The sequence below is a fragment of the Pristiophorus japonicus genome, chromosome 1 (genome assembly GCF_044704955.1).
Source record: "Pristiophorus japonicus isolate sPriJap1 chromosome 1, sPriJap1.hap1, whole genome shotgun sequence".
Classification (NCBI taxonomy): domain Eukaryota; kingdom Metazoa; phylum Chordata; class Chondrichthyes; family Pristiophoridae; genus Pristiophorus; species Pristiophorus japonicus.
This window is the reverse complement of record NC_091977.1, coordinates 184,722,142-184,741,913: the sequence shown is the minus strand read 5'-3', so window position 1 is coordinate 184,741,913 and position 19,772 is coordinate 184,722,142.

Here is a 19,772-nt window from a genome sequence, read left to right as displayed (position 1 = left end):
CCTCCACATTTATCTGGGGTAGAGAATTCCAAAGATTCACAACGCCCTGAGAGAAGAAATTCCTCCTCATCTCGGTTTTAAATGCACGACCCCTTATTCTGAAACTATGCCCCCTAGTTCTAAATTCCCCTACGAGGGGAAACACCCTCTCTGCATCTACCCTGTCAAGCCCCCTCAGAATCTTATATGTTTCAATAAGATCACCTCTCATTCTTCTAAACTGCAATGAGTATAGGCTCAACCTGCTCTACCTTTCTTTATAAGACAATCCTTTCATCTCACAAATCAACCTAGTGAACCTTCTCTGAACTTCCTGCAATGCAAGTAGGAGCAGCAAGAGTTCATAGAGGGATGTGATCGGGGCCCAGGAGAGGCGGAAGTTCGGGACCCAGAAGGTGCGAGAGCCCAGGGGCAGCACGGGCCAGCCCACACTGCGATTGTGTGTGCACTAGGTCCGTGCAGCAGAGCTGGTCTCCAGCCATCTTGGTTAATCCTTGCCGCTGGACCAAGACCTAGCTCTGTCAAGCCTGGATGGTGGCTGGAGTGCAACGTCCACCACATGTTAAAAGAAATCCTTGCACAGGCGTTTTCCACCCTTCAGGATGTAGTTCGGGATCCGGAATATTGTTGAAACACCTGTGAACTCATCCGTTCTCGGCGTGGAAGCAAGTCATCCTCATTTCGAGGGACTGCCTAAGATGATGATCCCTCCTTAAGTAAAAAGAACAAAACTGTACGCAGTACTCCACGTGTGGTCTCACCAATGCCCTGTACAGTTGTATCAAGACTTCCCTCCTTTTATACTCCATCCTCCTTGCAATAAATGCCAACATTCCAATTGCCTTCCTAATTACTTGTTGTAACTTTTGTGTTTAATGCACAAGGACCCCCTGGTCCCTCTGTAGCACAGCATCTTGTAATCTCTCTCCATTTAAATAATAATTTGCTTTTTTATTTTTCCTACCAAAGTGAATAACCTCATATTTTCCCACATTATACTCCATCAGCAAATGTTTGCCCACTCATAACCTATCTATATCCCTTTGCGGATTCTTTGTGTCCTTTAAAAAATGAGGCAAACAAAAAGCAGGAAACTATAGACCAGTTAGCCTAACATCTGTGGTTGGGAAAATGTTGGCGTCCATTTTTAAGGAAGCAGTAGCACGATATTTGGAAAAGCAAAATTCAGTCAGGCAGAGTCAGCATGGAGTTATGAAGGGGAAGTCATGTTTGACAAATTTGCTGGAATTCTTTGAGGATGTAACAAACAGGGTGGATAAAGGGGAACCAGTGGATGTGGTGTATTTGGATTTCCAGAAGGCATTTGACAAGGTGCCACATAAAAGGTTACTGCACAAGATAAAAGTTCACAGGTTTGGGGTTAATATAGTAGCATGGGTAGAGGATTGGCTAACTAACAGAAAACAGAGAGTCAGGATAAATGGTTCATTCTCGGGTTGGCAATCAGTAACTAGTGGGGTGCCGCAAAGATCAGTGCTGGGACACCAACTATTTACAATCTATATTAACGACTTGGAAGAAGGGACTGAGTATAACGTAGCCAAGTTTGCTGACGGTACAAAGATGGGAGAGAAAGCAATGTGTGAGGAGGACATAGAAATCTGCAGAAGGACATAGACAGGCTAAGTGAGTGGGCAAATATTTGGCTGATGGAGTATAATGTTGTAAATGTGAGGTCATGCATTTTGGTAGAAAGAAATCAAAGAGCAATTATTATTTAAATGGAGAACGATTGCAAAGTGCTGCAGTACAGCGGAACCTGGGGGTACTTGTGCATGAAACACAAAAGGATAGTATGCAGGTACAGCAAGTGATCTGGAAGGCCAATGGAATCTTGGCCTTTATTGCAAAGGGGATGGATTATAAAAGCAGGGAAGTCTTGCTACAGTTATACAGGGTATTGGTGAGGCCACACCTGGAATATTGCATGCAGTTTTGGTTTCCATATTTACGAAAGGATATACTTGCTTTGGAGGCAGTTCAGAGAAGGTTCACTAGGTTGATTCCAGAGATGAGGGGTTGACTTATGAGGAAAGGTTGAGTAGGTTGGGCCTCTTCTCATTGGAATTCAGAAAAATGAGAGGTGATCTTATCGAAATATATAAGATTATGAGGGGACTTGACAAGGTGGATGCAGAGAGGATGTTTCCACTGGTGGGGGAGACTAGAACTAGGGGGCATAATCTAAGAATAAGGGGCCATCCATTTAAAACTGAGATGAGGAGAAATTTCTTCTCTCAGAGGGTTGTAAATCTGTGGAGTTTCCTGCCTCAGAGAGCTGTGGAAACTGTGGGACATTAAATAAATTTTAGACAGAAATAGACAGTTTCTTAAATGATAAGGGGAAAAGGGGCTATGGGAAGCGAGCGGGGAAGTGGAGCTGAGTCCATGATCGGATCAGCCATGATCGTATTAAATGGTGGAGCAGGCTCGAGGAGCCTTATGGCTTACTCCTGCTTCTATTTCTTATGTTCTTATGTTCTTCACAACTTGCTTTCCCACCTATCTTTGTATCATCAGCAAATTTGGCTACATTGCACTCGGTCCCTTCATCCAAGTCATTAATATCGATTGTAAATACTTGAGACCCCAGAACTGATCCCTCTGGCATTCTACTAGTTACAGTTTGCCAACCTAAAAATGACCTATTTATCCCGACTCGCTGTTTTCTGTTAGTTAGCCAATTCACTATCCATGCCAATATATTACCCCAACTCCGTGAGTTCTTAACTTGTGCAGTAACCTTTTATGTGGCACCTTATCAAATGCCTTTTGGAAATCAAAATACGCTACATCTACTGGTTCCCCTTCATCCACCCTGCTCATTTCAACCTCAAAGAGCTCTAGAATATATGTCAAACATGATTTCCCTTTCATAAAACCATGCTGACTCTGCTTGACTGTATTATGATTTTCTTCAGGTCCTGCTACTACTTCCATAATAATGGACTCCAGCATTTTCCCAATGACTGATGTTAGGCTAACTGGTCTATAGTTTCCTGCTTTCTGTCCCCCTCCATTCCTGAATAGGGGCGTTACATTTGCGGTTTTCCAATCCACTGGAATCTCTCCAGAATCCAATGAATTTTGGTAGGTTACAACCAATGCATCCACTATCTCTGCAGTCACTTCATTTAAGACCCTAGGATGCAGATCATCAGATCCAGGGGACTTGTCCACCTTTACTCCCATTAGTTTGCCTCGTATTTTTTCTTTAGTGATAGTGATTGTTTTAAGTTCCTCCTGCCTATAGCCCATTGATTATCTATAATTGGGATGTCTTTGGTGTCCTCTACTGTGAAGAACGATACAAAATATTTGTTCAAAATCTGTGTCATTTTCTTGTTTCCCATTATTAATTCCCCAGTCTAATCCTCTGAGGGACCAACGTTTACTTTAGCTTCCTTTATACATTGATGTAGAAGATCTTACTGTCTGATTTTATATATCTTTCTAGTTTACTCCCATAATGTATCTTCTGTCTCTTTATTTTTTTTTAGTCATCCTTTGCTTATTTTTAAAAATTTCTCAATCCTCTGGCCTACCAGTCCACTTTATCCAACTCTGTCTTCATACCTTTGTAATTGTCCCTATTTAAGTTCAGGACACTAGTTTGAAACCCAAGTTTCTCACCCCCAAACTGAATTTGAAATTCTAACAAGATATGATCACTCTTCCCAGAGGATCTTTTACTGTGAGAATGATGTGGAACATAACAAAGACACTCAATACAGGCCTGTTGTAGAGAAAATAATTGTTTAATTGCTTGATCAAGGGAGATACGGTCTACATCAGTTCCTTAACTGGATACCTTCCCAACTGTTCTTGTCTAACACTTCAGGAGCTGCTTCTTTTACACAGAATTCTTTGCAAAGTCATCATTTACATTATCATTGGTCAGTCTTTCTACCACGTGAGAATTTTTTTTGCTTTGTTACTGATTGTTCAATTTCAACTTTATCCTGCCTCCTGTCACTAACAGGAATCTATTTCTTAGTTCTGAATAACAACAGGAAGCCACTTCGTTGGCCTACGACATCAGCTCTGATGCACCATTGTCCTACAGTTGCACCTGCCAATTTTGCCACATCAGCAAATTGTGTTTTTGCCTTCCTAACCTAAAACGTGTTTAACTCTTTAATTCCTGCTTCAATACCCACTTTGATCACATGGTTACTCTATTAACCCACCGTGACCAATTCTTTTACCTTACTAGACTTGTGTGTCTCCCGCCCCGATTTCGTTGATCAGGCGATAGGATTGGGACACTCACAACTCATATCAGATATTCATGTTGGTTTGGTTCGTCTCCCCTGTTACTTACTTTCAGCAAAGGCTTCGTTTCGTATTTCTGAGCGGCTTTTACCAGCACTTTCATCCTTCTCCTCCTACATTTAAAGCACCATTCAAACAGTAACATAAGTATAACCAACATCTGCACTATCACTAATACATGTGACATAATTCTTATCCAAGGGTGTACATGAACATTAAGTCCAAAATTCCATTGGCCAGCACTTTCTTTGTGTCCTTTTGCAGCTCAACAATCTCTTTCATCAGGATGATGTATTTTTGTCGTTGCTCGCGGACACTCTTCTCCAATGCTGTCTGTTCCTCACTTAGTTTGGGAATGGGTTTTCCCTGAGGCTCTTCGAAGCCCTCGTACCCCGCCTTTATAGTGTCTACCACCATTCCACTGATAGTTTCTTCTTTTAATTCTGGGCATATAACATATCCCTGAATATTAACCTCTTCTCTGGTCGTAAAGCAAAAGTCGGTAGTAGTGATGGAGCAGTGTGTTACTCCTCCCACAATCATGTTAATGGCTGTGTTGCTGACCACCATTGCCTGTTACTTTGTGGTGCTGCTGTTGTCTCGAAATCCAGCATCAGCAGGGTTATGCTCAGAACGCATCCTTCTGTGCGGTTGTATCCACAGTCATCTTGATCAAATCTGGGATGTTCTCAGCACAAAACAACCTGGTTATTCTTATAACAATCTTTAATGCACACACCCTTGGTATCATGTCCCTTCTTAATAATGTATTGGTGCAGTTTGTGGTATCTGACCCGTGTTTGGTTTCTTATTTCTCCTATATTGTCAACTTTATACAGGAGGTTTCCCTTAGTCACATCACATTGTGGTATTGACAGTACAAATCCAATTATATTCTGATGATCAGTTACACATTTAATTTTAGGAACCCAAGCATGGCTGTTTTGCCTGATTTCATAGGCATCTGTTTCCTTTTTTCGCAGGGTCCATTCCCTGAATACATCATTGGTTATCCAATCTGGGACCTCCCCATTTTGTAGCTGTTCTTATTTATGTTCTACTGCATTTATCATCCATGCTCCATACCCGGAGCATACCGCGGCGTTTTGTCTGCTTTCGCTATTGTACATTTGGTTCGCGTTTATTAAGTTAATTGTCTTGGCATGATCCCTTAGGGTTTGGGCCACTTGTAACAATTCTCGTTTGGTGCCATCTCCTAATTGGGCCTGCATTTTCTCATTATCATTTCCCCTTTCCAGCAACCCTCTTCGGGTTTGGGTGAGTGTGTCAACATGCTCTTCTACCATCTGGAGATATATAGTGTTTACCGTGGCTACGCTCGCCACATATCCCGCACCCATCATTTCTAATATCCCCCTTTTTTGTCTAACCTTCCCTTTTAATGTGATAAACCTCAGGATCTTAGACTTGGGTCCATCTAAAGCCCGCAGTGTCAGATTTAGAAATATCGTGATTATCTTCTGGCGTATTCCAAAGTGTTTTTTTTTCCTTTGTGTATTTCATTACGAACCCCCCTTTGGCCCCCTTTGTTATGTGAAGGCACCTTGGATTTCTCCTCATACACAGGAACATCGCTCCTCCTCCTGTATGATTGTCACAACTTGTACTTCCCTCTGGGGTGGGTGATGGGCTATTAGTTTCTTCCTTGTCCTTGTAGAATTATGAGGGCAGTGGTGATCACGTTTATATGCATCCTGTTGATAAAACACATCCTGGATATTCCAGGCTTTTAGTCAGATTCTTACAATTTCTACATCTACTGAATTGTTTGCACCATTTCGCCAGGCATGTGACCTTTCCCAGGTCCATTTTATTATGGCAAGTACCCCTAGTATTGTAAATATTAATCCTAGTCCCCCGAAAAGTCCGTCTATCAATGCATTCCTCCACTCCTTATTCTTTCAGCTGGGACCAATGTTTCCATCAGCCCCCACCTTTCATATTTACACATGCACACGTGTCTCCACTAATCAGTACCTCATAGGGTCCGCTCTGTCATGGGGCGAATCCAGATTTTTCTGGTAATACCCTAACCATTACCCTTGCCCCCACCTCGGGTACTACTGCTGTGGGTTTTGTTCCTTTATCCTCGTCTTCCTCCTCCTGCCTATTTCGCACTTCCTGTCACATACCTTTCAACTGCCTACTCAGTTCCATCACATACTTTCTAATTCTATCGTGTAAAGGTCCTAACTCTACTCCTCCTGTAACTATTCCCTCAGGGAGTTTCATTGCTCGTCCAGTCATTAGTTCATAAGGGATGAGTCCTGTTGTGTGGTTCGGTGTAGCACGCAGTCTCATCAATATGGTGGGCAGGAGTTCCAGCCATGCCTGCCCAGTTCCTTGGATTGCTTTACTTAGGGAGGTTTTGAGGGTTCTAATCATTTTTTCTACCATTCCTGAACTCTGGGGATGGTAGGAGATATGGAATTTCTGCCAAATGTTCAGTATTTTATAAGTTTCCTTCATTACCTTTTCTGTGAAATGAGTCCCTTGGCCCGAATCTATCTGAATGGGAATCCACCATCTAGGAATTACTTCTTCTACTAATATATGGGTTACCGCGGTTGCGGTGCAATTGCGGATGATGAATGCTTCCAGCCACCTTGTAAACTGGAAAATAATCACCAAGCAGTACTTCCTTCCCCTGGAGTTTATTAGAGGCCCAGTAAAATCAATCTGTATGTTTTCCTATGGTTGCCGTGGGTGGGGTTGGTGCACCATCCTTATTTTTATCGCTTTTCCCGGATTATGTTGGGTGCACGTAACAGTGCTGACAATGTTTAGCAACGTCGCACCCTGTTCCCGGTCACCACCAATCCCGTGAGATTTTGGATATCCTGGAATTACACCCGGCATGGTTAATGCCGTGGTGTAACTCCATGATCATTTGCCGAATGCAGAAAGGGGCCAACACCTTTCCGTCCTTTCTCCACACGGAGTCTATACCAGGTGATCCTCCCTTCCTCTCCCATTCTACTCTTTCTTCCTCGTTCGTATCTGTGTGCAGTTTAACTATGTTTAAGTCCTCCTCTGTGGTAATGCTACAGACTGACTCTATCTTTATGTCCACGGATGTGGCCGCTTCTCGAGCGGCATTATCTGCAGCCTCATTTCTACGCTGTATTTCGTCCACTGCTTGCTGATGGGCCTTTACATTTATCACTGCTGCTTTAGCTGGTTTGCTGGCTGCTTCTAATAGTAATTTTATACATTCATCGTGTTTGATGGCCTCGCCGCCAGAGGTAACAAATCCTCTCCTTCCCCATGCTACCATGTAGTCATGTACTACCCCAAAGACATACCTGCTATCTGTATATATATTCACTGTCTTTCCCTCTGCCAGTAATAAGGCTTCCGTCAGTGCAGTTAATTCTGTTACTTGGGCTGAAACGCCTCCATCCAGCGCTCCCTGCATCACTACCTCGAGATGCTGGTTTAATACCGCCCATCCCGTACGTGGGTGGCCGTCGACATACCGTCGGGATCCGCCCACATACAATGTGAGGTCTGGGTTTTCGAGAGCTACCCCTCACTCACATTCCCTGGGGAATCTTCCCATTCTAATGCGTTACACTCATGGGGCTCCCCTTAGTGAGGATTCCTTCTGCCGGATTTTCCCCGGTGTCTCTGACTATCTGTACTGATTTATCGTGGGGCAGTAAAACGGCTTCCCATTTTGCTTGGTAGACATTGGGGACGGCCCGGAGCCTTCCAGTATTCAATATTTCTACCAGAGTGTGTTTGGTGTGTAGGACAATTTTGCCTGTCAAGATTTGCTGACCTTGACTGCCCATGTGGTGCGATTAAGTGCAGCCACGCATCTGGACAAGCCCGCGTCTACTGGCGATCGTTGGGTTGAATAGTAAGCTATTGGTCTCATTCTGTCCCCATGCATTTCTGTCTCTCATCAGAGAAAATGGAATTTTTAGATTGTTTACAAACTTTTAGTATTTATTTTTAAACTGTTTGGTATTATTTCTTTTACGAAGGTTTCCAAACCCAAGGTTTTCCCATGCAACCAAAATGTTTATCAAGAAGACTATCTCAAAATCCCAATTCAAATATTGTACTGCAAATCTTTTTATTTAAATCTCTTTTATAAACTAGAAGCTCTCACATCATTTAAAATAAGATCCTACACAAAGGAAACCAGGGTGGAGCTTCCCCAGCCTGTCGCCTCAAGAAACGCAGGTTTCTTTTAAAAAAGACATTACACTCTTCCCTTCTCCTTTCTTTATCTCACTCATAGACTAAATTTATTATCTTTCAACCCAAAGTAATCAATGATTACGTGTGTTTTTTTTACACAAGTAATTGGGTGTCTCGGCCTGCAATAACCAAATTGAAAAGACAACACTTTGTTTACGATTTTAATTGATTTAAAATGAGCCACACATTTTTAATTGAAGTTTTATCCTTTGTTAAACAAACCCATCCTTTGTGCATTTCCTCATTCCGTAACTTATCATCAAAATAAATCCACATCTGTGCTTCTAATTTAAAGTGTCATTCAATTCTAGATACACAATTCAACTTCTTCACGTTTCTTAAACATCCCACATCTAGGACAACACTACAAAGTTTAAAAACTTTCAGCTCACTGCCCGGAAAAGTGGGTGGAGTTAAAACAAAGATACAGATGCACTACTTCTCTTTTAAAAGACCGGCTTTCAGACAACTGGAAAATTCATTAACTCCCATCTCAAATATTCTACAGTCAAGAAAACTTCCACGCAACCACTTTCATTCAACAAACTTTATCTTTCTCTTCCCCGGCACAAAAGCTGAAGCTTCTGTGTTGGTTTTATATTCTTCTTAAATCTATCCACTCAATCTCCTACTCTTAATTTGCGCAATTCCTCTAATTGAGACCTGGCCATGGCCTTATAGTGCAAACATTGACTGACCACCATCAAACCTGCTTTGGCCTCTTCCACCATCATTTTTGTTTTGCAGGGTCTTCTTTGGGATCCCATCCATCACTTAACATAGTAACTATCAATTTTCTATGGTCACCAGCAAAATACTTACTCAGCGCACCTCCCGGCCCCGAATCTAGCATATCTTTTCATGCCATCTATTTTTGGTACGTCTACCCCTCTATCGGCTCGTTGTCCCCTTTAACCTTGTTTCCTCGAACCTACGCTCTGCAATTACAAACCAATGAAGCCGATCCTACTTTAATAATTACTATTGTGTCCTCTTAACTATCCTCAAGTCTTTTACACCATTCCAGACCTTTCTCACAAGTTCGGACACCTCAGGCGACCGACACGTTTCGCGGCAGATTACATTGGATTTATGAGTGGTATTTAAAATATACTCACTCTTGATGGTCTGCAAACGTCCATCTGTCTTTTGCCCGGGTGCATCCTGCCAGAGCACGGCATTTGACGTGGAGTATAACAAAGATACTCAACACAGGCCTGTTATGGAGAAAATAATTGTTTAATTGCTTGATCAAGGGAGACACGGTCTACACCAGTTCCTTAACTGGATGCCTTCCCAACTTTTCTCGTCTAATATTTCAGGAGCTGCTTCTTTTATACAGAATTCTTTGCAAAGTCATCATTTACATTATCATTGGTCAGTCTTTCTACTGTGTGACAATTTTTTTCACTTTGTTACAGATTGTTTAATTTCAACTTTGTTAATTGTTTCACATCCTTCTTGGGTATGAACATATGTATCCTGTATCCTGCCTCCTGCCACTAACAGGAATCTATTTCTTAGTTCTGAAAAACAACAGGAAGCCACTTCATAGGCCTACGACATTAGCTCTGAATAACAGGAATTGCACCATTGTCCTACAGTTGCACCTGCCAATTTTGCCACATCAGCAAATTGTGTTTTTGCCTTCCTAATCTAAAACGTGTTTAACTCTTTAATTCCCGCTTCAGAGATCATTAATTAATCCTGTCACATTACACATTACCAGATCTAAATTAGCCTGCTCCCTGGTTGGTTCCACAACGTATTGATCTAAGAAACTGTCCCGAATACACTCAATGAACTCATCCTCAAGGCTAACTTTGCCAATTTATTTGTCCAATCTATGTGAAGATTAATATCACCCATGATTATTTCAGTACCTTTCTTACAAGTCTCCATTAATTCTTGATTTATACTCTGTCCTGCAGTGTAGCTACTGTTAGGGGGCCTATCGATTACTCCCACCAGTGACTTCCTTCCCTTATTATTTCTTATCTCCACCCAAACTGATTCTACATCTTGATATTCTGAGCCAATATCATTTCTCACTACTGCACTGATCTCATCTTTTATTAACAGAGCTACCCCATCTCCTTTTTCCTTTCTGCCTATCCTTCCGAAATGTGAAATACCTCTGAATATTCAGTTCCCAGCCTTGATCACCTTGCAACCATGTCTCTGTAATGGCTATCAGATCATACCCATTTATTTCTATTTGTGCCATTAACTCACCTATCTTGTTACGAATGCTGCATGCATTCAGATAAAGATCTTTTAATTTTGTTTTTTACTATTTTACCTACTCTGACTCTACTTTCTGGTGCACTTTTATGTTTATTCGCTCTGTCCCTTCCTGTCACACTCTGGTTATCATTACTCCTATCGCTACCCTGCACTATTGCCTACCCCTTTCTCTTTGACTTTTTAAATTTCCCCTCACCTGAACACTTCCCCCACTATTTAGTTTAAAGCCCTCTCTAAGCCCTAGTTATTTGATTCACCAGGACACTGGTCCCAGCATGTTTCAAGTGAAGCCCGTCCCAACGGAACAGCTCCCTCTTTCCCCAGTACTGGTGCCAGTGTCCCATGAATCCAAACCCAATTCTCCAACATCAATATTTGAGCCACGCATTCGTCTCTCTGATCTTATTTACCCTATACCAATTTGCTCGTGGCTCAGGTAGTAATCCAGAGATTATTACCTTTGTGGCTCTGCTTTTTAATTTAGTCCCTAGCTGCTCATACTCCCTCAGCAGAACCTCTTTCTTTGTCCTACCTATGTCATTGGTACCTATGTGGACCACAATAACTGGATCTTTCCCCTCCCACTCCAAGTTCCTCTCCAGCTCAGAGGAGATGTCCTTAACCCTGGCACCGAGCTGGCAACACAGCCTTTGGGACTCATGCTCTCGGCTGCAGAGAACAATATCTATCCCCCTAACTATTCTGTCCCCTACTACTATTACATTTCCTTTTACTCCCTCACCTTGAATGGCTCCCTGTACCACGGTGCTGTGGTCAGCCTCTGCTCGCGTCCGCACAGGGAGCAAGAATCTCGTACCTGTTGGACAAGCGCAAGGGCTGAGGCTCTTCCAATGCTACCTCCTAGGTCCCCATACCTGCCTCACTCTTAGTCACACCCTCCTGTCCCTGACCACAGAACAAATTTGAAGGATTTAACCTAAGGGGTGTGACTGCCTCCTGGAACACAGCGTCCAGGTATCTCTCCCCCTCCCTGATGTATTGCAGTATCTGAAGCTCAGACTCCAGCTCATCAACTCGGAGCTAAAGTCCCTCGCGTCGCCAACATTTACTACAGATGTGGCCGCCGTGGATCACACTGGTGTCCACCAGCTTCCACATGCTGCGGCTGTAACACGGCGCCTGCCCTGCCATCTCTATTGTATTTTATTTAACTCATTAGGTTTTCAAAATTTGAAATTTCAATTATCTTTGTATAGTTTTTAATCTGGAATCACGGCTCTTAATTTAAACCAATGCCCAAGTTTAGAAAAAAAGAGCGAAATACTCACCAACCAATCACTTACCTGCTTTCCTGTGACATCACACTTTGATTTTATTTTCCCCCTTCACAGGTCGGTTCGCGTTGCTCCCAGCCGCTGCTCCCGCTCTCAGCCCCTGGTCTCGGGCCCTGTTTTTGTAGACCTGGCTGCTCCCGCTTTCAAAAGGGAATTGGATATGTAATATGTCGAGGAACTAACGAGAGAGCTGGCCATCCTAGACTGGGTGATGTGTAATGAGAGAGGATTAATTAGCAATCTTGTTGTGCGAGGCCCCTTGGGGAAGAGCGACCATAATATGGTAAAATTCTTCATTAAGATGGAGAGTGACACAGTTAATACAGAGACTAGGGTCCTGTACTTAAAGAAAGGTAACTTCGACGGTATGAGACGTGAATTGCCCAGGATAAACTGGCGAATGATACTTAAAGGGTTGACGGTGGATAGGCAATGGCAGACATTTAAAGATCACATGAATGAACTTCAACAATTATACATCCATGTCTGGTGTAAAAATAAAATGGGGAAGGTGGCTCAACCGTGGCTTACAAGGGAAATTAAGGATAGTGTTAAATTCAAGGAAAAGGCATATAAATTGGCCAAAAAAAGCAGCAAATCTGAGGACTGGGAGAAATATAGAATTCAGCAGAGGAGGACAAAGAGTTTAATTAGGAGGGGGAAAATAGAATATGAGAGTAAGCTTGCAGGGAACATAAAAACTGACTGCAAAAGCTTCTACAGATATGTGAAGAGAAAAAGATTAGTGAAGACAAATGTAGGTCCCTTACAGTCAGAAGTCATAATGGGGAACAAAGAACTGGCAGAACAATTGAACAAATACTTTGGTTCTGTCTTCACTAAGGAAGACACAAATAAACTTCCGGAAATACTAGGGGAACGAGGGTCTAGCAAGAAGGAGGAACTAAAGGAAATCCTTATTAGTCAGCAAGTTGTGTTAGGGAAATTGGTGGGATTGAAGGTCGATAAATCCCCAGGGCTTGATAGTCTGCATCCCAGAGTACTTAAGGAAGTGGCCCTGGAAATAGAGCCTGCTTTGGTGGTCATTTTCCAACATTCTATAGACTCTGGATCAGTTCCTATGGACTGGAGGGTAACTAATGTAACCCCACGTTTTAAAAAAGGAGGGAGAGAGAAAACATGGAATTATAAACTGGTCAGTCTGACATCGGTGGTGGGGAAAATGTTGGAATCAATTATTAAAGATGTAATAGCAACGCATTTGGAAAGCAGTGAAAGGATCGGTCCAAGTCAGCATGGATTTATGAAAGGGGAATCATGCTTGACAAATCTTCTAGAATTTTTTGAGGATGTAACTAGTAGAGTGGACAGGGGGGAGCCAGTGGATGTGGTGTATTTAGACTTTCAAAAGGCTTTTGACAAGGTCCCACATGAGAGATTAGTGTGCAAAATTAAGGTACATGATATTGGGGGTAATGAACTGACATGGATAGAGAACTGGTTGGCTGACAGGAAGCAGAGAGTCGGAATAAATGGGTCCTTTTCAGAATGGCAGGCAGTGACTAGTGGGGTACCGCAAGGTTCAGTGCTGGGACCCCAGCTATTTACAACATATATTAATGATTTAGATGAAGGAATTGAATGTAATATCTCCACGTTTGCAGATGACACTAAGCTGGGTGGTAGTGTGAACTGTGAGGAGGATGCTAAGAGGCTGCAGGGTGATTTGAACAGGTTAGGTGAATGGGCAAATACATGGCAAATAATGTGGATAAATGTGAAGTTATCCACTTTGGTGGTAAAAACTGGGGGGCTGATTATTATCTGAATGGTGACAGATTGGTAAAGGGAGGGGGTGCAACGAGACTGGGTGTCATGGTACATCAGTCATTGAAGGTTGGCATACAGGTGCAGCAGGCAATAAAGAAAGCAAATGGCATGTTGGCCTTCATAGCGAGAGGATTCGAGTATAGGAGCAGGGAGGTCTTACTACAGTTGTACAGGGCCTTGGTGAGGCCACACCTTGAATATTGTGTACAGTTTTGGTCTCCTAGTCTGAGGAAGGACATTCTTGCTATTGAGGGAGTGCAGTGAAGGTTCACCAGACTGATTCCCAGGATGACAGGACTGATATATGAAGAAAGACTGGATCGACTAGGCTTGTATTCAATGGAATTTAGAAGAATGAGAGGGGATCTCATGCAAACATATAAAATTCTGACAGGATTGGACAGGTTAGATGCAGGAAGAATGTTCCTGATGTTGGGGAAGTCCAGAACCAGGGGTCACAGTCTAAGGATAAGCGGTAAGCCATTTAGGACTGAGATGAGGAGAAACTTCTTCACTCAGAGAGTTGTGGGCATGTGGAATTCTCGACCACAGAAAGTTGTCGGGGCCAGTTCGTTAGATATATTGAAAAGGGAGTTAGATGTGGCCCTCACGGCTAAAGGGATCAAGGATTATGGAGAGAAAGCAAGAATGGGATACTGAAATGCATGATCAGCCATGATCATATTGAATGGTGGTGCAGGCTCGAAGGGCTGAATGGCCTACTCCTGCACCTATTTTCTATGTTTCTATGTTTCTATGAAAGAAAAATATTTGCAAGGCTGCAGGGAAACGGCGGGGGAGTGAAACTCGCTGAAGTGCTCATGCAGAGAGCTGGCATGGGCTCGACGGACTGAATGACCTCCTTCTGTGCTATAACCATTCTATGATTCAGATGCTGACTGAGCTATAAAGCAACCCCAGCATTCCTGTTTTGAGATACCACAAATTTCTGTATTTGCTTTTTACCTTCATTCTCTTTTAATGATTCTTTCATCTGATTATAGCTTTTGTTTTAAATGTGCAATGTTTTTCTTCTAAATCTTTATTACTTATTTTTGCTCCTTTAATCCAGTGAATCATCAAAACTATTATCTCACTACTTACCTTGGTAACATTACTGCTTCTACACAACTAATGTTCATGTTGTTTCTGCTGTGGAACAGGATGATTTCTAGGTGAAATTCAAATGGTTCAGAGTCTCTGGACTGTGATGCAAATTGGTATTGATTTCTCCTTTTTTTAAAGCAGAGATGGTTTCATGCACTATCCACAAATACTGAGTGTATGCTAGTATTTAGTCATTACTCATTGATTACTGTAAGCCAAACAACCCAATGTGCTCAAGGCATAATTGTTCAGTCTTCAACCCTGTGCTTCTTGCTAAGCAGATAAGCTGTAATCAATTGGGAAATTATGTTACCAGTGGTGCTTTCCTTTTAACATGCAGCTAAATGGAAAAGTTCTAAGAATATCTTTGAATATCAAAAAGATAAACTGTTATCTGCTTAAAACATGTGGAAACCATTACTTTAATATTACAGCTGAGGTGTTTCGGAGATTTTAGCCCCAATTATTAAGGAGTGACGGGGAGGGAGGGGGGAGAGGCAGTTTTGCGTTCGGGCCTTAAGTATTGCGATATTAACAGAAGGACCTGATTAACAGTTTTTGCCTCCGTTTCCCGGCTGAAGCCAGATCGAGAGGCAGGCTGGCTGTCGGGCTGGTAGGCCTGCAGCACTAGACTGCAGCTGGGGAGCAGATAGGTGGTAGGGAGGGATTGAAAACGCCGGCAGGGTGGGAGAGCGTAGGCCGGAGGGGTGGCGGAGATTGGTGGCCGGGGAGTTGGGGGGTGGGGGGTGTGGCGGGGAGGAATCGGATTTGAGACAGGTTGGCTTCAGGTTTGAGATTTTTAACATTTTAACATCCTACCCGACTCAACCCAACCCATTTTTGGTGGTTAAAATTCTCCCCTTTGTTTATGTCAACAGCATGTTTAAATACAGCCAATGACAAAAAGATTTGCAGTTAAAAAGCTTTTCATATATAAAGCTATAATGCTATAAAGCAAGTTTTAATATAATACTCACAATGGATGAAAAGAACTACAACTGATATACTTGTGTTGTATCTGTGGTAAATTTCTGTGCAGTGACCTAATGGCCTGGTAATGCATTTCTAGCAGATAATGTGCTGAGAAATCTGGTTCGTCAATACTGCTCTAAATGAACATGCCAGTCCTAGTTTTAGTTATCTGTGTTATAAACTCATATATACACATTTTAAAATACAATAAGTATGGCTGAAAGATGAAAGCTTTCTTTAAAAGGCTCTTATTGTAGCTATAATATCACCTGAGAGCAGCTTCAGCAGAATGTTATTCTTCTCCACAGCTCCGGTAGATTGCGGTTATATGTAGTTAAAAGTAAACTATAACAGCAGTCAGATTGCTAGATTCTCCCCACTGGGATATCTTATTATATAATATAATTGGAAAGTAAGAAAATGTAACCTATTTAACAGAAGCCAGGTTAGAACTATTTTCATATAATGCAGTGCTTTTGCACTGAATTTATTGACACTTTTCATTTTTGTGTGTTCTACGTTCTTGCATAGCAGGGCAAATTGCGTCAAGAATTATATTTTATAATTAACCTTACTAGTAGGTGATATAGATCTAGCTTTTTTCAATCAAAGGACTAATTCGCAAAGGATCATCTATCTCTGAAAAATTAAGTCTTAAATGATATACAAAATATTAAATGTAATATTCTTTCATGTATGTCACTGTGCACAGGAATGATTGGAGGGATGCAAAGCCTTGCATACTGTTTCTCCTCTACAGTGCCAAGGAGGGGATATTCCCATATCTGTCATGAAGCTTTCTTTCTTTCAAGACACTCGATTATTTATATCATAATGATGTATCATGGTTGCAAAGTCTCCTACTATTCTTTCAGAATTTCAGACAATGGAGTAGAAATTGGACCTCATTGTGGGTGTTAAACGAGTACAACAAGAACCAATTTTGAGGGCCAATGGCCAGTGCCCCAAGCACACCTGAAAAATGTCCAGCTATTAGCTTCACGCTAATATTTGGACACTCACCTTGTATCAGCAACTATTGAAAGGCTGAACAGGCTAGATCTCTTTTCTCTAAAGGGTGACCTGATAGAGGTCTTTAAAATTCTGAAAGAGGTTTAATAGGGTCGATGTAAAGAAAATGTTTCCACTTGTGGGGGCAGACCAAAACTAGGGATCATAAAGACAAGATAGTCATCAATAAATCCATTCAGGAGAAACCTCTTTAACCAGAGAGTGGTGATAATGTGGAACTTGTTACCACAGGGACTGGTTGAGGTGAATAGCATAGATGCATTTAAGGGGAATCTAGAACATGAAGGAGAAAAGAATAGAAGGATATGCTGATAGGGTGAGATGAAGTGGGGTGGGAGGAGGCTCGTGGGAGCATAAACATCCACATAAACCAGTTGGGCCAAAAGGCCTGTCTCAGTGCTGTACATTCTATGTAACTATATAACTTGAAATTGGGCCTGTGGCGGGCACCTAAAACAATCTAGGTCCTTTACATATGTAAAGAAGGGGCTCAACACCTGTTTTAGGCCCCCTCTCCAAAATTGATCTGCAATGAGCGGGCCAGCAGTCAAAACTGTTCCTCTCAGGAATCTAAAGAGGATGCCAGTGAAAGGTGAGTTTTTAAAAAATGGTTAATAATGTTTTTTGGAGCCAACAGGAACAGCTGTACTCCTCACGGTTCCACAGCTCTTCTGAGGGATGTTACCGGACCACAATCGGACCCCTTTCACTACTTCTTTCCCCACGGCACTTACTTGAGAGCCACTAGTGAGGCAGGCAACCCAGAATTTGAATTAGCAGACAGGTGAGCTGCCTGTGGAAAGAAAGAAAAAAAGACTTTGATCTATATAGCGCCTTTCAAGACCATCGGATGTCTCAAAGCGCTTTACAGCCAATGAAGTACTTTTGGAGTGTAGTCACTGTTGTAATGTGGGAAACACGCAGCCAATTTGTGCACAAGCAAACTCCCACAAACAGCAATGTGATAATGACCAAATAATCTGTTTTTTTGTAATGTTGATTGAGGGATAAATATTGGCCAGTGCACTGGGGATAACTCCCCTACTCTTCTTCGAAATAGTGCCATGGGATCTTTCACATCCAAATTTTCATCCATTTTGGAGGTGCGACAGACACTGGCAGCTCACCCAGATTATTTAGAGGAGGCTGAAACTGGGCGCCGACGAATTTCCACCCCAAGAGTACTGGCAATCGAATGGACATAATGCGACTACATTATTAGATTTAAGTCCAACATGATGGGCTAGACTTTCCACTTTTTTTGCATCGATACCGCCCACTTAATGTCCATTTTAACGCTGAGATGAGGTATAACGCCCAGATATCGCCCATTTAAGCACAAAATGGAAACTAACGCCCATGTATCAATCATTTATCACCCACATTGTAAATACTGAGAAATAATAACACTGTCCGCCCATTATTTTTTGGCGTAAAGATCAGAATGGGCGAAACTAATGCCCAAATTATCACCGAGCGTTACTTTCGGCATGTACTTAATGCCGCGAATTAATAACGCCCATCCACTTTTTTTTGTCGTGAAGATCAGATTTGCCGAAACTAATGTCGAGCGTTACTTTCGGCACCTCGCACACATATCGCCAAAAATATTTATTGCCGAAAAAACTGCTGTGAAAAAATTGCTCTCACCTGAACTACCCACAGCAGTATGGACACCATTTTCTAAATCGCAGGTTGCTTCATTTAAAAGGCTGCTTCAACTTATCATACTGTGGACGATTGGAATTTAGTTTAGGTGTCTTAGTGGGAAAAATTATTGTTTGTGAACAATAGGTATAATACTGATAGTTATTGGAATGGGACCTGTCATTTCTCAGCCCGTTTTGATGACCACGCACATGCTGCAGACTAGAGATGGCAGAAGATATATTCAACAGCATTATGTGCCCAGTCTAAGACATGCCAGACTGATCAGGAGGACGAGACCTTACATCCCACGCACTTACAGGGAGAAGCAGTCTTACCTGAACTTGTCTGATAACACGTGCCTTAGGAGACTGCCCTTCCACAAAGAGGTTATCAGTGAGATACGCTAACTCATCAGGGGAGATGTGCAGCCTGCCAGCACCATCAGGACCGCACTGTCCGTCGAAGTCAAGGTCACCGCGGCACTTTCATTCTACGCATTGGGTTCCTTTCAGGCCTCAGTTGGCGACATTTGCGGTATAGCTCAGCATGCCACACATTGCTGCATTCGATAGGTCACTGAAGCCCTTTACGCATGCAAGATGGACTTTATCAGCTTCCCTATGACCAGGGAGCCATAGACTGAGAGGGCTCTAGGATTCTACTGAATTGCTAACTTCCCCAAGGTGCAGAAAGCAATAGACTATACGCACATTGCGATGCGGGCACCTTTTCAGGATTCAGAGGTTTTTCAGAACCGAAAGGGATTCCACTCCCTGAATATGCAACTCGTTGTCGACCACCAGCAAATTACAATAGCAGTGAATGTAAAATTTCTGGGTCACATCCATGATGCTCACATCCTGCTTGAGAGCGCTGTATCTGACATATTTATCAGTCAGCCATAATCTCAATGCTGGATGCTTGATGACAAAGGATATGGCCTTGCCACCTGGCTGATGACCCCCTTGCATAACACACACACCGAAGCCGAGAAGCGATACAACGAGAGCCACAGAGCCACACATAATATCGTGGAGAAAACCATTGGAGTGCTTAAGCAGTGCTTTAGATGCCTGGACCACTCTGGAGGCGAGCTACAATACCACCCTGAGCAGGTAGCTCAATTCGTGGTGTGTTCCATGCTGCACA